The sequence below is a fragment of the Grampus griseus genome, assembly GCF_964374135.1.
Source record: "Grampus griseus genome assembly, chromosome: 12".
Taxonomy (NCBI): domain Eukaryota; kingdom Metazoa; phylum Chordata; class Mammalia; order Artiodactyla; family Delphinidae; genus Grampus; species Grampus griseus.
In genome coordinates this window covers 5,336,828-5,350,473 of record NC_139006.1, presented here as the reverse complement: position 1 = coordinate 5,350,473, position 13,646 = coordinate 5,336,828, and the positions used below count along the sequence as shown (strand labels likewise).

Here is a 13,646-nt window from a genome sequence, read left to right as displayed (position 1 = left end):
TGAGCACCTACTACAAGTCGGGCCCTCTTCTAAGAGCTGGGGATAGGAGAGCGAACAAGACAGACCCAGATCTCCAACGTCGTGGGGCTCTTATTCCAGTAAGGGAGAGGTCTTCAATAATTACGGTAAAGTGCACGCTAGGTGACAGGGCATAGTGAGAACACAGCAGGGACAGGGAAGAAGGCTGCAATTTTAAACAGAGGAGTAAGGCAGGTGAAATGTAAGGAAAAACAAAAGACCAAAACTAAACCAAAATTAAAAACTAAGGGCACTGAGGGGAACACGTGTATTTGGTGGTGGTGGGTAAGTCTATGAAGAAGCCACAGTCTGTGCAAAGGCCCTGAGGCAGGGAGGAGCTGAGACAGAGCATTCGGGAACAGCAAGGAGGCCAGCATGGCCAGAGCAGGGTCTCTGAGGGGAAGAGCAGAAGGAGATGAGAACAGAAGCGGTTTTCCACGAAAAGCCAGCAAGGCAGAAATTTATATAAACTCTAAGTCTCCAGATTTATAAAGCTTGGACAAAACTTGATTTCCTTAAACGGCGGAAGATGACAGGTCTGAAGCTCACTCGGAGAGTCTGTCAGATACACTGGCCTCTAATCCCTGCTTCGCTCTTCAGCTCTGAGCTCCCTGCCCCAGTGACACAGGAGGTCCCCCCAATCCTGCCCCCGCCCAGCCTGACCCAGCCCATCAGATAGACGCTCAATGTTGCAAAGCTAGATGTCTGGGCAGCTTGCGTCACCCTCACCCTTTCTTTGAACGTGGTCTTCCAGGACAAGGACAGCCACCCCCACTGTCCCCAAACAGACTGTCCCAGAACCAATGGGCAGCAGCCCCAGAGAAGGCAGAAGGCTGGAGCTGGAGATCAGGCTCAGCCCCATGTATCCAACCGGCAGGCTCTGGGAAGGAGCAGATTTGGAGGGAGTCTGACCCGAGGGCCCTCCGGGCAAGTTAGTCGGCCCTGAACCTCAGTTTTCCCATCTGTACAATGGGGCCAGTGACTCTATAGCCTCAGCTGTGCCTCATTTGACCTACGTGGCATTTAAATGAAGAAAAGTTGAACTCATTGCCAAGAACAAAAAACTGGGAGATTTAACATAAAACCTGGACTTCAGGGTTCTCTTGAAAATATCAGGAGATCAGAGACTTGCCTTCAGGTGTAACAATCCTTTATTGATAAACACGTCTTCCTACCAGCTACAGGAGTCACAAGGATCATTTTTATAACCCGAGCATCCAGTACCTGCAAATAAAGGTGACTAGTAAACATGGTTCGTACAAAGCAACAAAAACGGGTATTTCCCTGCTGGAGAGGGTATGGAGAAAAGAGACCCCTCCTACACTGTTGGTGGGAATGTAAATTGGTGCAGCCACTATGGAGAACAGTATGGAGGTTCCTCAAAAAACTAAAAATAGAATTACCATATGACCCAGCAATCCCACCCTTGGGCCTATATCCGGAGAAAACTCTAATTCGAAAAGATACATGCACCACAGTGTTCACTGCAGCACTATTTACAATAGCCAGGTCATGGAAGCAACCTAAATGCCCATTGACAGACGAATGGATGAAGATGTGGTACACATATACAGTGGAATCTTACTCAGCCATAAAAAAGAATGAAATCATGCCATTTGCAGCAACATGGATGGACCTAGAGATGATCATACTAAGTGAAGTAAGTCAGACAGAGAAAGACAAATGTCATACATATCACTTGTATGTGGAGCCTAAAAAAAATGATACAAATGAACTTATTTACAAAACAGAAACAGACACAGAAAACAAATTTACGGTTACCAAAGGGAAATTAGGAGGTTGGGATTAACATAGACACTACTATATATAAATCACTTAGTTGTACACCTGAAACTAACACAACAGTGTAAATCAACTATACTCCGATATAAAACTAAAAAAAAAAAAACACGAGCATATCCCGAGTGGGCCTGTGTGTCAGGTGCTTGTTCTAGACTCTTCACTGCACTGTCACTTCCCTGACTAGCACCACGATCCTTCGAGGCAGCCACTATTATTATTATTATCATTATTATTACTATTATTATTATTGGTTTCCTTTGTCAGTTTTAATGAAGACGTAAGTGAGGGAGTTCGGTGCGGGGTGCAGGAGGGTCCACTGTGACAGGTGACAGCTGACCTCTTCAGTGCGAGGGAAAAGGCCACAAGACCCTGGTGGGGGCCAGCCCTGAGCGCGCCTCTCCCAAGTTTAATGCAGGGAGCGGGAAGCCAGCATCCGGGCCTCCCAGCCCCCAGCTCTGGAGCTACAGAGCCCAATGAGGGCACATCCCAGGGCGGCCAGGAGAGGGGAGGAGGGACGGAGTGGCAGCCCCGTGCACAGCTGTAGGGAGGGCCCGTCCCCAGCTCAGTCCTGACACATACAACCGAGAGGGCAATTCGGGTGAGCACGGAGGTGGGGGAGGACATGGTGAACGGAAGGGGTCACCCCCCCTAAAACAAAGGCAGCAGTTGCAACTTCCCTCTGGGCCCCTGAGGTCCCCGGGGCTTGGGTTTTTCCAGCTCCTCCCATGTTTTGTGAGCTACCAGAAATCCAGATGTTTCTATGGCATCTCCCAATTGTTTCAATGGCAGCAACTTATTTTTCAAAATCAAACACACCTGGGGGTTTTCCTGGTGGCGCAGTGGTTGAGAGTCCGCCTGCCAATGCAGGGGACACGGGTTCGAGCCCTGGTCTGGGAAGATCCCACATGCCGCGGAGCAACTAAGCCCGTGAGGCACAACTACTGAGCCTGCGCGTCTGGAGCCTGTGCTCCTCAACAAGAGAGGCCGGGATAATGAGAGGCCTGCGCACCGCGATGAAGAGTGGCCCCCACTCCCCGCAACTAGAGAAAACCCTTGCACAGGAACGAAGACCCAACACAGCCAAAAAATTAAAATAAATTAAAAAATGTGCAGTTCCATCACATTTAAAAAAAAACACACCCGGGAGGCGGGTCACACATCTTAAGGCCACGGCTGGACCGCCGGGATGCCCCTCTGCCACGCCTGCCGGAGCACCTCACCTGCACCATCTCCCAGAGGGGGGGACCTCTCCGTGTTACGGCGGGGGCGGGACTGGGGCCCGCGAGGCTGGGTAGCTCTCCCCCTCCCCACTGGCCCACAACAGGTCCCACCCCAGAGGCCATTTCCCCACCCCCACCCCCCACCCCCACCAGCCAAAGGCTTGGAGAGTGGAATTCAAACGTCAGCCTGGAGTCTGCTCGTGGGGTTGCAGGTGGGGGGGCGGGGTTGTTAGTCATGCAGGACGGAAATCTTTAACCCAAAGCAACAAAGACAGGCCCACAGGGAGGAGCGACAGAGGGGCAGTGCCATCACGCCCTCTCTCCATCCCCCATCCACAGAACAGATACACCCGGGGCTAGTAGGTAGGGGGCCCGCCTGTCCTGGCTTCAGTCAGCGCACTCGGCCAGGAGAAAAGCGACATCGATCCAGTTTCCTTCTTTTGACGTGTTTGGGATAAAATGTAACAGGGAAGAGCCAAATCTGACTCCATGTTGGACCTGTTTCTTTCACTTTAACCTTTGCTTGCCGCTGCTTTTGTTCACTAAAAGGACTGTCTATACAGAACCGCCTGCCTCGGGGAACCCTGTCCCTCTGCCTGAATGTTAAACCAAATGCCTTTGTTCAGGGAAGCATCCGGACCCTGTCCACCTGTGCACGGCTGCAAGAAAGAAGAAATGAACACATCCCCTCCCCGGGGCTGGCCATTCCAGGGGACATTCGCAAAACTTATGGCCTCTGTACTGTCTTCCTCATCTCCTCCCCCTCTCTGTGCTAGAAAAGAAACTGGCATCCAAACCCTGTAAGATGGTTACTTTGAGACATTAGTCGGCTGTCTTCTCCGTCTGCTGGCTTTACGAATGAATAGTTGTATAGACAATGGACTCGAGGACACGGGGAGGGGGAAGGGTAAGCTGGGACGAAGTGAGACAGTAGCATGGACATATATACACTACCAAATGCAAAACAGATAGCTAGTGGGAAGCAGCCTCATAGCACAGGGAGAGCAGCTCGGTGCTTTGTGTCCACCTAGGGGGTGGGATAGGGAGGGTGGGAAGGGGACGCAAGAGAGAGGGGATATGGGGATATACGTATACATATAGCTGATTCACCTTGTTATACAGCAGCAACTAACACACCATTGTAAAGCAATTATACTCCAATAAAAATGTTTTTTTAAAAAATTCATATTCCCTGCCTCAACACCTCGTCTCCAATTTATTGGCCTGTCGTGCGGCAAGCAGAGCGAGCTTGGACTCGGTAGTAAAAATATATAACATGAGATCTACCCTCTTAGCAAACATTTAAATATACAATGCAGTATTGCTAACTCCTATTCATCATGCGTAACTACTGTTACTACTACTACCAATAATAACAAACATAAATAAAGAGGTTGGGAGGAAACTTTCGGAGGTGATGGACATCTTGATCGTGCTGATGGTTTCACAGGTGTACACTTGGTGATGGTTTCACAGGTGTATGCTTCTCTCCAAACTCGTGGTGACGGTTTCACAGATCATGGTGATGGTTTCACAGATCATGGTGATGGTTTCACAGGTGTATACTTCTCTCCAAACTCATCGAGTTGCATAATTATATACATATAGCTTTTTCCAATGTCAATCATACCTCAATAAAGTGGTTTAAAATTTTAAAAAGTTTCCAGTTCCTGCCTCCCTCCCCCAGCCCTGTTTCTTGGCAAAGGTCTGGACACGGACAAGGCTTTTTTGGAATTCCGGAATCCCTCTGTGCTTTCCTAATCTCCTGGCCTGCCCACCCAGTTCAGGGATAAATCAGTGCCAAACCGATGAGTCACCAGATGAAGCCATGTGTCTCTCCCTCCAACGGAAGGGGTTTTGGGGCCCTGGGGTCCCACCCCTGTTCATCGGGCAATCTCCTGTGACCCAGCTCTACTTTCTGGGATAAGTCACTGATCCTCTCTGCACCTCAGTTTCCTCATCCATAAAATGGGTGTAATGATAGCGTCCAAAGTAAGTGGGTATGTAGAGGTAAAGTGCTTAGAACAGGGTCCAGTAGAGCCTGGGGACCCAGAAGATCAGCCATGCAGTTACCTGGCACGAAGTGACCAGCCCTTCCTCCTCCCCCTGTCACTGCCCCACCTCCAGTGGGGGTTGGACTTTGCACCGCTTGCGATCCACAGGATAACTTTGTTTCAGTCACACCGGACCACAGGCATCAGGACCAGGAAGCTGATTAGATAACAGTGCACAGGCCAAGCTCAGGGCCTTTTGACTAACAACGGATTCTATCCCTGCCCCCTCCCCTAAGGTCAAAGATCACAGCCCGAAAACAAAGACTGAGAGAGAAGGCCAAGGTGATCCCTCGTTGGACGCCACTCCATTTTATCCAACCAGATTCTCCAGGCTCATTCTGGACAGTCAGGAGGGCTGCCTGGAAGAGAGGGCATGTGAGCTGGGGATTGAACAAAGGAGTTGGGCTTTGCCAGGGAAAGAAGATGGGGAGGGCGGTCCTGGCAGGGGCCCCGCCTCTGCAAAGGCTAGGAAGCCTTTAAGAGCATGACTTACCTAAATGTCCATCAATCACAAAGATGTTTTTAAAACAACTCAAACATCACAATGGATAAACCAACTGCTGTGCCTCCACACAACAGAATAAATGCTCGGCAATAAAAGGAACCAACTGCTGATAAACGCCACTTGGATGAACCTCAAAGCCTATGTTAGGGACTTCCCTGGCAGTCCAGCGGTTAAGACTCTGAGCTGCCAAGGCAGAGGGCACAGGTTCGATCCCTGGTCGGGGAACTAAGATTCTGCATGCTGCACGGCGAGGCCAAAAAAAAAAAAAAAAATTAGATAAAAAAGCCTATGTTAAATTGAAAGAGCCAGATACAAAAAGCTACATACTATATGATTTCACTTATATGACACTGTGGAAAAGGGAAAACTCTAGAGGGACAGAAACCAGATCGGTGGTTGCCAGGGGCTCGGGGGAGGGAGGAAGCTGACTGCAAAAGGGCATCAGGAAGCTCCTTGGGGTGATGAAAATGTCCCATCCCTTGATTTTGGAGAGATGTATACATGTGATAAAGCTCATCGAACGACACTTAAAAAGGATGCATGTTACGGATGAACCTTGAAAACACGACACTAAGATTTTCTGACAGTTTTATTGAGATCTGATTCAGACACCACACAATTTATCCATTCAAAGTGTACGACGCAATGGTTTTTAGTCTATTCTCAGAGTTGCGCAGCCATCACCACCATCTAATTTCAGAACATTTTCATCACCCAAAACAAAACCGCATTAGCACTCAATCCTCTCCCCCAGCCCCTGGCAACCACCAGTCTACTTTCTGTCTCTATGGATTTGCCTTTTCTCAGATAAAGAGAATCATACAAGTCTTCAAATGTGTCCCTAATTCTCTATTTCTTAAAAACAAGCAGAGACACAAAAGGCCACATATGTCTTCTTTCACTTAGCAAAAGGTTATCGAGGTCCTGATCACTCATCCTTTTTATGTGTAGTTTGTTGAACTTTATGCAATGTATATACCTCATCGGTGTGGCAACTAAAATCAAGAGATGGGACGTTTTCATCAAGGCTTTTTTAAAAGGGTGTATATGAGCACATCTATGTTCACAGCAGCATTATCCACAATAGCCAATAGGTGGAAGCAACCCAAGCGTCCATCGATGGATGAGTGGATAAATGCAATGTGTTGTATCCAGTGTTATTCAGCCTTAAAAAGGAAGGAAATTCTGACCCAGGCTATACGCCATGGATGAACTTTGAAAACATCACTAAGTGAAATAAGCCAGTCGCAAAAGGACACACACTGTATGATTCCGTTTATGTGAAGTGTCTAGAATAAGCAAGGGAGTTCCCTGGTGGCCTAGTGGTTAGGATTCTGGGTTTTCACTGCTGTGGCCCAGGTTCAATTGCTGGTCGGGGAACTGAAATCCTGCAAGCGGCGCGGCGCAGCCAAAAAGAAAAGAACAGGCAAATCCACAGGGACAGAAGGCAGCCTGGTGGCTGCCAGGGGAGCACTGGGGAGGGGCTCCTTAACGGGTATAGGGTTTCTTTCTGGGGTGATGAAGATGTTCTGGAACCGGACGGTGGTAATGGCTGCACAACATCATGAATGTACTAAATATCACTCAACTGTACGCTTTTTAACGGTTTAAATGGTGAGCTTTATGTTAAGTGAATCTCACCACAATTTCAAAAAGAAAAAAGATTAGCTGCAAATTAAAACGAGATATTTCCCAAAAGATGGACACAAATTAAGTCACCTGAGAAAACCAAGTGCGGGTAAAGGTGTGGGGAAACGGAGGTGCCCCAGAACGTGAGCACGGCACGCCCCCATGACCCTGCGGTCCCCTGCTCTGCACACTGGCTCTCAGACACTACTGGCCCCGCCCAGGACCACGACCTACACACCTGGGGTGACTGAAACAAGCTTCAGGAAAGAACACCCGCCTTTCCAATATGATGCCACTTACACTCCCAACGGATTATTTGCTCCTCAGATATTCTCTCCCAGTCCATCCTGTTTTTACAGTGTTGGCCCCCACTGACCCCAATCGTCTCACATCCCTCTATCGGATCACAGCCCACAACTGGACAACTCTGCCCTACAGACAGTCCCACGTGTGTGCGAGAGGGCTGCAGAAGAATCGTCGAGGGACTTCCCTGGCAGTCCAGAGGTTAAGACTCCTAGCTTCTACTGCAGCGGGCACAGGTTCGATCCCTGGTCGGGGAACTAAGATCCTGCATGCCTCAGAATCGTCAAATCTCGAAAAGGAACAGACGGTTCAGCAGATTCTCAGCCAGAGATAAATTGGGTTTCTGCACACAACTGTATCAGGCAAAATGAATGAAAGGACCGGGTCTACCTGGATAAGGCTCAGAGAAAGAATCTTGAGGGAAAAAAAAGGCAAGCTGCAGAAAAGGTAACAGTCACTATTGGCTCTTCACATGAATTTTTCAAACACACAAAATAATGTGGAACATTTTATTTCTTGAAAATGCTATTAACCTAAAAGTTGCCAGCTCAGCATTGGTCTATAAGTCCCTCCATCTGGTCTGGCCCCTGTGGCCTCTCCAGGCCCCACATCCTACATGTCCCTGTCACTCACTCAGGCCATCCATGCTGGCCTCCTTGCTGTCCCCTGTATATGCAGGCACACTCCTGCCCCAGGGCCTTTGCATGGGCTGTTCCCTCTGCCCTCGATGTTTTTCCCGAGGTAGCAGCATGGCCACATCTCTCGCCCCTCCTAATCTTTCCTCACATGCCCCCTTCTCAGGAAGACCCACCCCATCCACTTCAAATTCCTGAACACCCCCCAGCCTGCTCTGGGTTTTCCATAGTCCTTGTCACCTTCCGGCATAATTATAATTAATTGTGTCTATTGTTCTTCATCTGTCTGCCCCGCTGGATCAGAAACCCACCAGGACTGGATCCTCAGCTGCTCACTGATGTACCTCAGGGCCTGGAACAGTGCTTGGCACTCAGCAGGTGCTCAGCAACGTGAGCTCGGGAACAAATAGAATCCAAGTAGAAACGTCTAGGGAGCGGCGATCTGCTTTCTCCTTTGTGTATGTTTTAAAAAGCTCGTAATGGAGGGAATGTGAGGAGGCGGGCGTGCTGCGCGGCTTGCAGGATCTTAGGTCCCTGACCAGGGATTGAACCCAGGCCCACAGCAGTGAAAGCGCACAGTCCTAACCACTGGACCTCCAGGGAATTCCCGAGATAATTTTTTTTTTCTAAATACACAGAGAGCATGGCCTATTTGGGGCCCAAGCAGCTCAGTGGATGTGTGATGGAACAAATGCAAATTTCATGTTTCAAGTAAATACATCTTAAAAATTACCATTTTAATAAAAATGTGAGCTGCAGGCTTCCCTGGTGGCACAGTGGTTGGGAGTCCGCCTGCCGATGCAGGGGACACGGGTTCGTGCCCCGGTCCGGGAAGATCCCACATGCCGCGGAGCAGCTGGGCCCGTGAGCCATGGCCGCTGAGTCTGCGCGTCCGGAGCCTGTGCTCCGCGGCGGGAGGGGCCACAGCAGTGAGAGGCCCGCGTACCGCAAAAAAAAAAAAAAAAAAAAAAAAAAAATGTGAGCTGCAACCTCACAGGCCAGGCCACAGCCTCAGGACTGGGGTAGACAGATGATGAGACTCAGACCACTATCCCATCCAAGGGTGGTCCCACCCCCAACAGACCCCATCTCCTCTCCAGGCCAGGCGGTGAGGACCCTGCCTAGGGAAGGGGCAGAGCAGATGTCCTGAGGCCCAGAGGATGCAGGGTGAGGGACAGCAGACCAGCCTTCTGTTTCACAGAAAGGCCAGCGGAAGGCAGGGGAGAGGCCCAGGCCTCACATGGCTGTCCCTCCAGGGGCCTCAGGCCAGCCAGGCAGGCCTCCTGCACACGCATGGGATGAGCTTGGAGTAGAGAAGCAGGCAGAGGCTGAGAGGGGCCCCATGACTCCAGGGACCTCTACCTTCACCCTCAGGAGCCAGCAGCCAGAGCACGGGACCTCAGCTCACAGAGGCCAGAAAAAGCATCTCTTGCCGGGTCTCGAGGGCCAGGAAGTCCGTGACCCCCAGTGAAACCACCTACCAGGAAATCTCTTCTCGCCCATCTCCCGAGCAGTAAAGCATCTGCGTTAGGCCCCTTGGGCCACTGGAACAAAGTCACACACTGGGTGACTTAAAATATGTAACGCCTCCCAGTTCTGGAGGCCAGAAGTCCGAAATCAAGGCGTGGGCAGGGACGTGCTCCTCCAGAAGGCTCCAGGGCAGGCTCCTAACCTGCTCCTCTAGCTCCTGGTGGTCTCAGGCTTTCCTAGGCGCATCCCTCCAACCTCTTCCTCTGTCATCACATCCCCCCCTCTATGTGTCCTCTTCTTATAAGAACGTTCTTGTTGGACTTAGGGCCCACCTGACCCTTACCTTAATCACATCTGCAAAGACCCTATTTCCAAATAAGGTCACATTCGCAGGTAACGGGGGTTAGGACAGGACTTGGAAGTAGTATTTTTTGGGGGGGACCCTATTCAGCCCAACCCAGGGGCAAAAAGCCAGGGCAAAGCGAAGTGATCAGGGTGTCGCTTGAACCCACAAGTGGCCACTGCCCTCCCACGGTACTCTCCCTGCTCCCAGGATGGCCCTGAGTGCCAAATCCAAAACCCCACTCTCCAGGTGCCACCTCCTCCACGAAGCCTTTGGGGAACTACCTACGATGAGCCTGCTCTGACCTAATTAGGACCCAGGTCATTCTGTGGACAGTCACCCACTCTGTGCTAGACGACATGTTCTGAATTTAAAGATGAACAAGACAGGGCCCCTGAGAAGCTGGGGGAGGGTCGGGGAGCTGGAGAATCCTATCCACCATCTGTAAAGCACTACTCAGGTAGCAAAACACTTCCACCTACCTCACCTCATTACATTCTCAAAGGCCCATGGAACAGACACAGACACTGAAGCTCGAGGACCAATTACCACCCCGATGTCACAGGTGCAGGAAGAGACCAAGCCACAGGTCCTGCACCAACATGCAGGCCAGTGCCCTCACATTTCTCTCCCACTGAGCTCAGAGCACACAGGACAGGAGTTTCGCAAATTAATCATTAATTTTGACCTGGCCATTGAATTGCAAAACCCAATCCCTCCCCCAGTGATAACAGGCAACACACCTCTGACCAGATGGGCCAGGAGGCTGATTCACCTGTCTGAGGCCAGGTTCTGGGACAGGACCAGACCCTTCCCACTCCAGTCACTTCCTACCCCCTGCATCCGAGGGCTCCAGAGATGTCCCCAGCCCCGTGGGGCCCATGAGCGCAGGGAAGACTGCAGCATGGGCTGATTCAGTCTGGAATTTGGGAACGTCACACCCTTGGCTAATGTTCCAACTTCTTTTGGTTTTAAAGGTAAGAAGAATGAAAGAAAAGGTTTTTTATAGAAAACCCAAGCACGTTGCTGAAACAGCGGGGTGAGTTGCTTAAGCTAAGAAGTTGAGTCATGCTTGATTCCTCCATTTCTCTCCCACCCAAAAACCATCCATCAGGAAGTCTTGCTCTAAGATGCACAAAAAATCCATCCAACCACCCCAGCTCCTATCATCATTTGCTCCGACAGATGCAGTCACCTCTTCACTGGTTTTCTCACTTTTGCTTTTGTCCCTAGTCTATTTCCCGCATAGATCAGAGTTACCCTTTTAAAAGGTACCTCTGATCATGATATTCCCCCCACTCAAACACCTCCCACGGCTCCCTACTTATCTTGGAAATAAATCCAAATCTCTTGACAGTGACCTACGAGGTCTTGCACCATCTGGCTCCCTGCAGCTATACCAATCGTAGCTCCCTTTGCCGTCCACCTCGTTCACTCTGATCCAGCCACACTGGCCTCATTGTTCCTGAGCCCACTGGGCAAGATTCTGCCACAGGGCCTTTGCACTGACTGTTTGCTCCTCCAAGGGCAATCTTCCCCCCGATGCCCACATAGGTGACCCCCTCATTTCTCAAGTCTGATGTCACTTTTTCAACGAGACCTTCCCTCAACAATATTAACTGGTTTCTCACTGCACGTCAGGCTCTGTTCTAGGTCTGGGGACTCTAGCAGTGAATGAAATGGACAAAGAAACCACCCTTTCTAAAGTAACCCTTCCCCCATCACATTCTATCCATCACCTGTTTTGTCTTCCCAGCATCATCAACATCGGCAGTTCCTACGTATTTGTTGACAAGTCCCCCTTCCTGCTGCCTGGACTGCGGACGTGATGGACTCAGCTACAGCAGCCACCTTGGATCATGAGGCAGTCTTGAGAATGGAAGCCACGCACAAAGGATGGTAGAGTAGAAAGATAGGAAGCTCAATCCCCGTGGCTTCACAGAGCCACCCCACCTGCCCTGGGCAGTGTAGTCATCAGAGAAAGGTCCATTAGATTCACAAGGAGATCCTACACCATACACCAAAAAGGCTAACATGAAAAAGACTGAACAAAAAAACAAAAAAAAAACCCTACTGGGATAAATAAGGAGTATGCGATTAACAGTTACACACTACTATATATAAAATAAATAAGCTACAAGGATTACTGTATAACACAGGAAACAACATTCAATATCTTATAATAAACTATAATGGAAAATAATCTGAAACAATACACATATAATAATAATTAAATACATATATATATAACAGAAAAAAAAAAGGATAAGAAAAAGACTGACAACAACAAATGTCAGCAAGGATGTGCAGCAACCACGAATGCTCACACACGGCTGGCGGAAGGGTAATTCGGTACGATTGCCATAGAACGCACTGTGGCGTTATCTCCTAAAGCTAAATAACGCAAATGTCCACAAACAAGTGGATGGATGACAAATGCGGGCACCTTCGTACAATGGGACGTCACCCAGCAAGGAAAGGGCGTGGACACAGATGAACCGTACGAGCACAACGTGACGAAGAGATGCTCGACACCCAGGAGAACTCGCTGTATGAGTCCGTTTATGTGCTGTTCCAGGGAACGGGCAAAGCTAATCTCTGGTGATAGGGGTGGGCGTTGACAGAAAGGGGTGCAGGAGAGCTTTCTACAGGTGAGCATGGCAAGTGTGCACGCCCACGTAAAAATTCATCAACCTCCACACCTAAGGTTGTGCACTTTCCTGTATGGATGTTAAATTCAGATATTTTTTTATTTATTTATTTTTTGTGGCTGAGCCGCGCAGCTTGTGGGATCTTAGTACCCCAACTAGGGCTCATACCCGTGCCCCCTGCAGTGGAAGCACAGAGCCCTAACCACTGGACCGCCAGGGAATTCCCTAAATTTAGATTTTTTTTTAATGAAAAAGAAAATTAAAGCAAAAAATTTTAATATGGAGGTGAGTGTTTTTAAGCCATTTATCACTCCCTCAAGGGGAGCCTCAGCCCACAAAGGCTCAACAAGGGGGCTGCGTTCCATCAAATCTGACCTCTGGGCTTCCCTGGTGGCGCAGTGGTTGAGAGTCCGCCTGCCGATGCAGGGGACACAGGTTCGTGCCCCGGTCCGGGAAGATCCCACATGCCTCGGAGCGGCTAGGCCCGTGAGCCATGGCCGCTGAGCCTGCGCGTCCGGAGCCTGTGCTCCGCAACGGGAGGGGCCCCAACAGTGAGAGGACTGCGTACCGAAAAAAAAAAAAAAAAAAAAAAAAATCTGACCTCTGAAGCTCTCCGCCTGCCCCCTGGAGAACAGCGAGGAGACCAATGGGGGCACGGGGGGTGGGGGGCGGGGGGGTCGGGAGCGACCCCCTACAAGCAAGGAGACCCAGCCCTACGTCTGCAGCGAGCTGCTCCCTACTTCCCAACTTCCTGCCCTTCTCCTCCTGCCAGCAGGGGCCCGACACAGCTTCCTGTGCCTCGGTTTCCTCATCTGTAAAAAGGGATTGGAAGCAGGACCAACCTCAACAGGGGCGTCATGTTGACATAACGGGATGAGCACGGCACTCGCCCTCTGTGCACTTCCTCCCCAGACCCAGAAACCACAGTCGAATCATGAGATAAGCATCTGACAAATCCCAATAGAAGGGCATGTGACAAAAGCGCTGACCGGTGCTCTTCAAAATCGTCCAGGTC

At 50.1% G+C, this 13,646-nt stretch overlaps 1 protein-coding gene across 5 annotated transcripts in view; it reads right to left on the bottom strand.

Moving 5' to 3' along the window:
* The window catches only part of SCARB1 (scavenger receptor class B member 1), an 81,701-nt gene that overhangs the window by 37,557 nt on the left and 30,498 nt on the right, over window positions 1-13,646 (bottom strand). The window contains exon 1 of one of the 5 annotated variants that reach the window (XM_082667994.1): window positions 10,463-10,561. The exons of the other annotated variants lie outside the window; for them this stretch is intronic. The gene's annotated coding sequence lies outside the window, so the exon portion shown is untranslated. Of the gene's footprint in view, window positions 1-10,462; window positions 10,562-13,646 lie in introns of those variants that run through there. 5 annotated transcript variants of the gene reach the window in all.